Genomic DNA, 9,888 nt, shown 5'->3' on the forward strand with positions numbered 1-9,888 from the left:
GATCAATCTATCCAACCTTTCAAATATGCAATCATTCTCAGATCCATCATTCCACCATGTAAATGGACTTTCTTTGAATTGTATTTTTTGCTAAGTCACAAGAGGAAATGCAATTTTCAAAATCTTCATGTTCAGAGTCAAGCGCAGGTAAACCGCCAATTTTCTCCTCCGAATTTAGAAGTACATTAGAATCCCCCAATTTTGTATTTGAACTGGTTTGGGAACGACCATGATTAGGGGTGTTCATGGGTCGGTTTGACTCGATTATTGGTCAAAATTAAAACGAAACCAATTTAATTGGTTCTTGAATTATCAAAATCAAACCAAATATAATATACATTTATTGGTTTGATTGTTATCGGTTTAAGTTCGGTTTGATTCAGTTATTAACCATACAAAAAAAATCTTTAAAAAAAGATTCATTCATAAGAGAGAAAAAAGACAACAATTCATTCGAAACGAAAAATAGTTAGAACGACTAACACTTCATAACTTTCGATCACTGAATTTACTATGAATAAAACTTCAAAATTCACCATTTTGGCCTAGAAGGAAGAGACATTGACATTCTTAGTTCCACAAAAAATTATCATAGACACTTAGATACATGAAACAAGTAGATAAATGTTCTCGTTTTGGATGTTTTTGCTTTCACAAAAATTATAAATAAATTTTGATGAAAACATATAGTATAAGATATTTAAAATTGTTTATAAAAATATATAATATACTATGCATGTATAATAATAAAATATATGTATATAATTTATCGCTTCGGTTCAGTTATTTCTTCAGTTTTTATTAACAAAATCAAAACCATAAAACCAAACCAAATATTATCGGTTTTTAAAAATCTAAAATCAAATCAAACCAAAATTCAAATAAAATTAATTTATTTAATCGGGTTGGTTCAATCTTTCGGTTTGAATCGGTTTTTATCCAAACCGTGAACACCCCTAATGATTGTGATAAACAAAAAAGGAAAATTGATCACTTGTTCAACATATGTGGAAAAACTATAAATGTGCTGTCTCTCCAAACTAGTATAAATATACAATCTTGTTAAGCTTATTTTCTATTAGGTTAACAAGAGTGGATATTTATGCTAGTTTGGACAGATCAACACATTTATAGTTTAATTTCCACATGTGTTCAACAAGCTAAGTGATCAATTTTCCCTTTTTGTTTATTCTTCTTGTTATTTAGACTCACTTTTAAAACTAAATCAAAGTATATAATAAGTGTAATTACTCCTATAGTGTAATTAATAAATGTATTGTTTCTTCTTGTATCTCGAATCGAAAAGATACAAGAAGAAACAATATCTACACAAGCTTCATTGAGAAGAATATGTTTATAATGTAAGCACAATAGAAAAACTCAATAACAAGAAATAAATAAACAACTTCAGTGATAAGAGTATGTCCCTTTTGGTTAATGTCTTTATAACGACCCGTTCGGCCGTTTTGAGCACTAGACTATATTTCTTTAATAAAAGAACCTTTCCGTAAATTTTTAATGAGAATCATTTGTTCGTTTAACTACGGTTATTTGGTTGATGGGTATTTATCAAATAATTAATATTTAGTTGATTATAAATGAGTCAAGTATAAAATTTATTTAACACCCTAGCCCATCTGTAAAATATGTACTAAGATCAAGAGACAAATAATGAAAGAAGCTGAATTTTAAAGTGGATAAGATTTGGGAATGACATAACTGTAAGGAACAAAACTTAGGGTATCACGATTCAAGACTACCCCTAGTCGTAACATAATGCGCTTCTTAAGTGACCCCAAGCTAACCTATTGCCTGACATGATATTAAGATTCATATAGATAATAACCGAAGATAACTAATGCAGAAGCTAAATTCAGATTAATGAGCAAGAATGTGACATTAGTGTTGTCGCCATTGCCCAATAACACCATCACATATATTTCCAGGTAATGCATTGATGACACTCTTCCAGCATCGCCTAGATAGAAATACTCTCTGAATCGAATTTAGATGTTAAAAGGACTGTCTGGGACCGAACATGGGTACATCCTGTACCCAAAGTCAACAACCCAACCCAAATGGATCTTGTACTTGTAATTCCAATGTCAGGATGTACCCATGTTTTGTCCCAGATAGTTCTTTTAACATCTAAATGTGATTCATATAGTATTTCTATCCAGGCGATGCTGAAAGAGTGCCATCAATGCATTACCTGGAAATATATGTGATGGTGTTATTGGGCAATGGCGACAACACTAATGTCACATTCTTGCTCATTAATCTTAATTTAGCTTCTGCATTAGTTATCTTCGGTTATTATCTATATGAATCTTAATATCATGTCAGGCAATAGGTTAGCTTGGGGTCACTTAAGAAGCGCATTATGTTACGACTAGGGGTACTCTCGAATTGTGACACCATAAGTTTTGTTCCTCACAATTATTTCACGCCCAAATATTATCCATTTTAAGATTCATCTTCTTTCATTATTTGTCTGTTGATCTTAGTACGTATTTTACCGATGGGTTCATGATTGCCTTTTGTTAGTTTACACAGAAGGAAGAACGTAAAAATTTGGTATCTCTTGCTATTGAACAAGTGGAAACATCAGTTTGATAAACCAGTAAAGAAATATTAATGAAAGAAAAACTACATACTTCATTATAAATCTAGACTAGTTTATAGAGTTTACAAGCCAACTAAAATAAAGAAACCAACTCCTAGGTATAAGGGATAACATAGAAACTAATTAATTGCTAAACAGTAAATAACTACCCTACAATATAGATAACTTGGACAACTGCAGTTCTTATGCATATTTCTAACTCTTTTCATTATTAACAACTTCACTCTTTTGCACTGCTACTTCTGATTTGTTGGGAACTGAAATTACATTATATATCATATGTACCCTCTCCCTATTGGTTTACTTCTAAAACTTGTTGGATCTCCTTATCTTCTGCGAAGGTCTCATTAACATGTGAACTATTTTCCCCTCATTGTCATTCATATTAAGCCGCTGATCAATTATTGCATTTTGTTGTGGTGTAGGAATTGTAGTCAAAATTGGAGCCATTGCAAGAGCATCTTGCTTAGCTCTTACTTCTGCATCTGAAACTTTCCTTGTTGATCAAAATCTACCACTATAATTCCCCATTCTCTCTGGAGATTTCCTTTCTTCTTCATTTTTAATCTTTGCAATCTCATTTTGTTGTTGTGGTGCAAGGACTGCTAGAACTTTTGACCCAAGCATTAGCTGATTATTCCTGCTGGATCATATTTTCACCTTTTGTTTTATCAATCTTCAACATTCTTCTCATTTGTGTTACTGTTGGTGCTGCTAGATGCTTAAACTGCATGGTTATGAAATGATTCTCCTAGCGCTCCATAGGTATGGTTGAGGAAGATGCAGCCTTATTTTTTCTGGGATTTCTATCATTCACCACATTCCACACGTCTGGATCACCTACCACTAGATAGAATTCTAGCTTTCCGCTTTTGAAATTTGTGTAACCATGGTTGTGGTTGTTTCTTAATCTCTGTCCTCTCAACAATTTCTCTTTTGTTCTCACCTTCTTAATCCTTATGTGATAAGTGCTTATGTTCCTAGATGTTTTGATGATCTCCTCACAAGTGCAGGGACACTAATTAAGGGGGAACACCAGTTATTGAATGAATGCTTGTTCACTCAAGTGAGGAGTTATGCAGGTTGTTTGTCATCATCAAAAAGGTGGAAATTGATAAGTTCTTATGTTCCTTGATGTTTTGATGATCTCCTCACAAGTGCAGGGACCTGGTCCTCTGCAGAGTATGAATACTCGTCCAGTGGTCAAAGTGATGTACAACTAGAAAGCTGTCTGCGTCAGAAAGTTGGTGAAGCTGTAGAGTACTCCACCAATCAGAAGCGACGAGGTTGCTTGTTCATTGGATAATAACTTTTCATGTCTAAATATATCCAAGGAAAAACAACAAACTAATTCACTCATTCAAAAGGTGAGAGCCAACACGCATTCTCAAGAACTTCTAAGAGAAGTTTGCAAGGGACCTGGTCCCTGCAAGACTGCGATGTGAAAGGACGACAAGACAGCTGTCAGAAAAGTTGTCAGTTGTGATGTGGTAGGTGCACGTCCTTCCAGAGAGGCAGGTTCTCAGCCAATGGGCGGTCCCAAGGAGTTTGTGTTCTTTTTGATATAATCTCTTAACACAAAACACAAACTCAAGATTTTGGCAAACAAAAACTCACAAGCTTAAAAGGAAAGAGCCATCTTCAAGGTAGAACAGTACTCACACTCAACAAAAGGATCTGATAAAGTGCTGAATCATCTTTGTTGAGTTTGAGTTTTGTGTCTATCATTTTATAGGTTTTTGCATCTTGAAACTTCTCAAGTATACAAGCAAAGACCATTTTGGTGAAGTATTTTCCAGCAAGCACAACAAGGACCTGATCAAGCTGCAAGCATCTGAGTGTGTCTTAGGAGTTATACTTTCGTGCGTATATTGTAAATCTGTTCCTAGTCTATAAAGGATTCAGATATTTGTTTCTGTGTGGAAAGGTCTAAGTCGATTAGAGTTAGCCGATTTAGTGAGCAGTGTTGTATCTGCTCAGTCAAAGTCTAAGTCATCAAGGAGCTAGTTGATTTAGTGGGCGGTGTGGTATCCGCTTAGCAAAGTCTAAGTTATCTAGCGGTGATAGCTTAGTGGGCAGTGTTGTATCTGCTTAGGCCCGTCTAAGTAATAGGATATATTGCTTAGTGTGGAGATTAGTAGGTTAATCTCATTTTGTAAACTGACTTTTACTTTTGCATTGAGAAGATTAGTGGAAGCAGTTTAAAAAGTCCAGGCAGGCCAGGTTGTCACGCCCCGAGCCTACACCCTGGGCGGGACCGGCACCCGGAGACCTTTTCTGGCCCCAAGCGAACCCTTGGCCTGGCTTTCTTAACTCAGCGGAAACCTCAACAGAATAACTCAATGCAATGCAATATTACAAAACAACTTAACTTATAAAATATGGCCATAAAGGCAACTCGAATCTCAAAATAGAATATTTACATATATATATAGATGAGAGACTCAAAACTAACTGACTGACTGTCTGTCTATGAAGCCTCTAAAATACTGAGATGGATGTTGGGACAGACCCCGCAACATCCTAATAAAACAAAAACTAAGAACACAAAATAATTGAGTCCTCCGGAATGCAAGGAGGCTCACCACTGACTCTGGAGTGCTCAGCTGGATCAACGACGTGCAGGATGCTGATCCGGGGTACCTGAATCTGCATCATCAAACGATGCAGGCCAACTGGCATCAGTACATGGAATGTACGAGTATGCAAGCTGGAAAACTAAGCAACAAAGGCTAGAAGGAAATCTGGAAGAAACTGAATAGCTTACCTGGCTCAACTCAACTCAACCTGACTGACTTCTTTCAATATAAGGCAATTTAAAACAAGTGCGATATAAAGAAAGACTGTTTAAAACATGCTATAAACTCTGTGTGTATACAAGGATACAATAAGCCTGAGATGTATATAGAAATACAATTGAACTGATGTATATAAAATACAATAATTTCTGTGTATAAAAATACAATAACTGCTGTGGGAGTTTCTCTAACCGACAACCATCACATAAGAGCTATAGTGATGATACAGCGATCGACCTCACGCTGCCAGAGCATCTTATACCCGGCCAAAGGTATAAGACCTGAACTGCCTAATGGATCCACTAGTCTAATATGAAAAGGATTCATCTAAAAAGTATGATCCTTTTCTACCCATGGTGGCTAACATGGTTCTATGGGGGCTGTGGGTTCTTTGAACGCTCCCCCAATTCGGTGCTCGATACTACTCCCAAAATGGACTGGCTCTTATGTTTTTAAAACATATTTATTCCTGCTGATATGAGATAATTACTCAAAAACTAGCCCGAAGGCCCCTTTGGAATTCTCAGTCTCCAACCTTATTCAGATGTAAAGACATTTCTTTAAAACCTCTTTGGGAATACATAGTTCCCTAATAACTTTGAGAAACGAACTCAACTTTAAACTCATGCCTTAACTTGAAACTGAGGCTCTTACTCGACTTGAAACTTGAGACTCTTTTTCTTGACTTCTAACTTCACTTGACTTGGAACTATCTTTCCTTGAATCGGAATTATGAATTCAAGGTGTTCGATCACATGTTATGGAGGGATTCTTGAACGCTTAGACATACTTTGGAGTGTCGGAAACAAATATGAATCATAGATATAATACTTTAGAACATGCATGAGGAAGTGAGAAAAGAAGTGGGGAAGACTTGGCTGAGACTTCAGATTTTCTAGTGACACAGATGGCACCTACGGACGCCATCGACGGACCGTAGATGGACTTACGGTCCGTATTGCAGGTCCGTAGATCGCTTCAAAGATTTTCCCCAGAATTCATTTAAGAAAAAAATGACTAAGTGTTGACCTACGATCCTGACTTACGGTCCGTAGGTCAGGCCACGGACCGTAGATCGATGCCCCAAAAACCAACTTCTGTTCCGATTGACGGTTGACCAGTACGGACCGTCAATCGATCTACGGTCCGTAGGTCACGCCCGTAGATGGGGATCGTCAGCCCAGAAATTTCTGCGAATTGATGGTGAATCAAACTTCAAAAGGGTCATAGCTCTTAGAATCATAATCCCCTCAACATACAATAGGTTTCAACTTAAATGCACAACCCAATCAAGTCTCACAACGAACAATAACTTCAACAACCTCTACAACAATATCAACAACTAACAACTTCGACACTTCAACAACAATTCCCAATCTTTTCTCAAATCATGGAATGAACTTGGTGTGTGTGAGCGAAAGGATCAACCCACACGAAAAAAACTCACATACCTACTAAGGATCACCCCCGACGATAATCCACGACGGAAACTTGTTGATCTCCTTTCTCCTCTTCTTCTCTTCTTCTTCTCTTCTTCTCCTCTCAAGAACCCTAACTCTTTCTCTTTAAAATGGGATAAAAGAAATGATCCAAATCAGCCTAACACACCATGTAACCTCAAGAGAAAGAATTTGGGAAAAGACCAAAATGCCCTTAAATTTCCGGACGGATTTCCCTTCCAACTGCCCATCTTCTAAAGGGCGTAACTCCCTCCTACGAACTCGGAATCAAGCAAACTCGGTGGCGTTGGAAAGATCGCTCCACGAGCTTCGCAACCATAACTGGAACTACTCCTAACTCATCCTGATCTAGGAGTTACGACTACTCAAAGTTGGCCAAAAACTCATTTTTTTTCCATACTTAACCAAATTTCCAGATTCTAAAATTTTTCCAAAAATGACTACTTTCCAAGTATCAAGCTCCTTCAAAGCCACTTCAAATTGTCGGATGTTACACAGGTCGTGGTTTTACTCCCTTGAGCAAGGAGGTTTCCACGTAAAGTTGTTTGTGCAATCTTTACTTTCAATATTTATTTTACTGTCTGTTTTGTAACTGTGCTGAGGACCTGGTCCTATCGATATTCGTGGACGCATACATTCCAACATTGTGGTTGTTACCAATTCGTTACTCCTCCTTGCTGTGCCCTTGCATTCTGCATTCTTCACAGTACTTTGGAACATAGTCATATCTAATTTGAATTACTTCAGTCCTCATTTTCCCAGTAGCTTTATTTACAATGTCCATACGAACAGATTAGGGAAATTCTCCTTTAATATTAAGTGGACAAATAAACTTCCAGCTCTGCTGGTGAATCGAACAAGTGAAACTCAAGCAAATTTCGAACTTTTATTTCTATCGTTCGTTTATATGTACTGCAACAATTCACATTGGGAGACACTAAGATGGAATAAAGGTAGAGACAATCTATCAAAGTTAACTCAACAATTGAAGGACACTTGTTGATAAAGTGGGAGAAAGTTGTGATCGAAATAGAGCCCTTTCAAACAATGAAACTCCTTACTATCATCCACATCAATACTGCAATATATTAAATACAGAACGGTTAATAATCTCGACTCAAAATCTTCAGGGGAAAATTTGAAGAAAGCAGAGGAAGTTGGTACAAACAAATAGAATTCTGTTAAAATAGTGTTGTCTGCAGCAAGTTTGACGATGACAGGGAGGTTAGAGAAGTACTTTCCACAGAATTCGAGCCTGACGTGTTTGTACAATTTGCGGTCATCCAATGTGATGCCATTTTCTGGAAAGAAGAGAAGTTGTTGCTCTCTGTTTCAGAGTTAGAGAAGAGAGGATTTTCCCGTCGGATATCATTTGGTAACACTGAGAATATTCCATCAAGAGCTATGGAAGCTATGAATTGCAACTCTATTGACTTACTATTAAGGAAGAATATAAAAAGCATGTTAGCCTACCCACAAAAGTCAACAGAGTTACGACTCATAGCGTCCATAGCCTCTTGATATCATTCATAGAGTTACTATTAAGGAAGAATGTAAAAAGCAGGTTAACCTACCCACAAAAGTCAAGAAAATTCTCTGTTCTTTAACTCTGAAACAGAGAGCAATTTGGTGCGACAATTGGGTCCCCTATGCAAGTTTCTGCCTACTGGTATTAGTGTCCGTAATGTCATGGTTAAAGAGGTCCTCGACAAGATCATGATCACAGGTTTGGTCACCGTCTAGTGAAGGCAATTTTACTGTGGCCTCGGCCTGGATATTGTCAACACAACTTTTAACAACTTAGGATGAAAAAAGAGTTCTAAAAAAGGGAGCCACGAAGAATCTCTGACTTTGCATTACCTGGCTATAATGGTAAGATTTGAGTCTTAGCAAGTTTTTCCGGATTAATATATTTCATTTTCGTTTGATGTAAATATCTGGTGTGGGTGATATTAATCCGGATGTAAATATTCATCCTCACACACTAACAAGAAAAATGTCACGACCCGATTTCTCGAGTCATGATGGCACCTACTATACCCTACCAGTAGGTAAGCCAACCCGTAACCCAGAACATCAAGAAATGAGCAAAAGGGGAGAAACTAGCGAAAACAATAATCTAAACAAGAATAACAAGGTGGAAGCAACCCAAAATAAATATATACAGAAATCCCTCCCAGAACCTGGAAGTCACTAGTATAGAGCTATCTAATAAAGAGTACAAGTCCCAAAAGTGGACCACAACAAAGCGTGTCTCAAGGGCAACAAAACTAGCTAAAACAAAAGAAGGAGACAGAACAGACCCCAAAACGCCAAGTGCTCGCCCTCGTCTCCGAATCACAACTGCAAAAGAAGGCTGAAACTAGTAACCGCTGATAACTGGTACTGGGCCTGCATCACGAAATAGATGCAGAGCGTAGCATGAGTACCAACACAACAGGTACTCAGTAGGCATCATAGGCCGACTGAGCAAAAAGGGTAAAAACAATAAGAAAGGATAGAATCTAGACACAGAGAGGTCAAGCGGATATGAAAAGAAAGCACACGAGCATACCAGAAACAAACTAAGTACAACTAGACTAAACCTAACTGGACCCCCATAAGCCCAAAAGGTACACTCGTGCACAAGCTCAAATAAAACCTGAACGAACCCCCATAAGCCCGACAGGTACACGAAAAAGCTAAGTCTACTGAGAAAGAAGAAAATTGGGCTCTCAGCCTAAAGTAACTAAGATAATCCATCAGACTCCACCCAGCCAACAGTGCACTCCCAGCCCAGCTAGAAAGAGTGACCCTAGGGGGCACCCAACCAAACAGTCCACTCCCAGCCCAGCTAGAAAGAGGGACCCGTGAGTGAGGTAGATATTGCGAGTCGTCCTACCATGCAGTCAGCTCCCAGCCCAGCTAGAAAGAGCGACCCGGGGACACCCAGCCAGCAGCACACTCCCAGCCCAGCTAGAAAGAGAGGCCCGGGGGCGATCGCCGATATCACCGAGTCTACCCA

Source organism: Solanum stenotomum, chromosome 6, assembly GCF_019186545.1.
Source record: "Solanum stenotomum isolate F172 chromosome 6, ASM1918654v1, whole genome shotgun sequence".
In the NCBI taxonomy this organism is placed as follows: domain Eukaryota; kingdom Viridiplantae; phylum Streptophyta; class Magnoliopsida; order Solanales; family Solanaceae; genus Solanum; species Solanum stenotomum.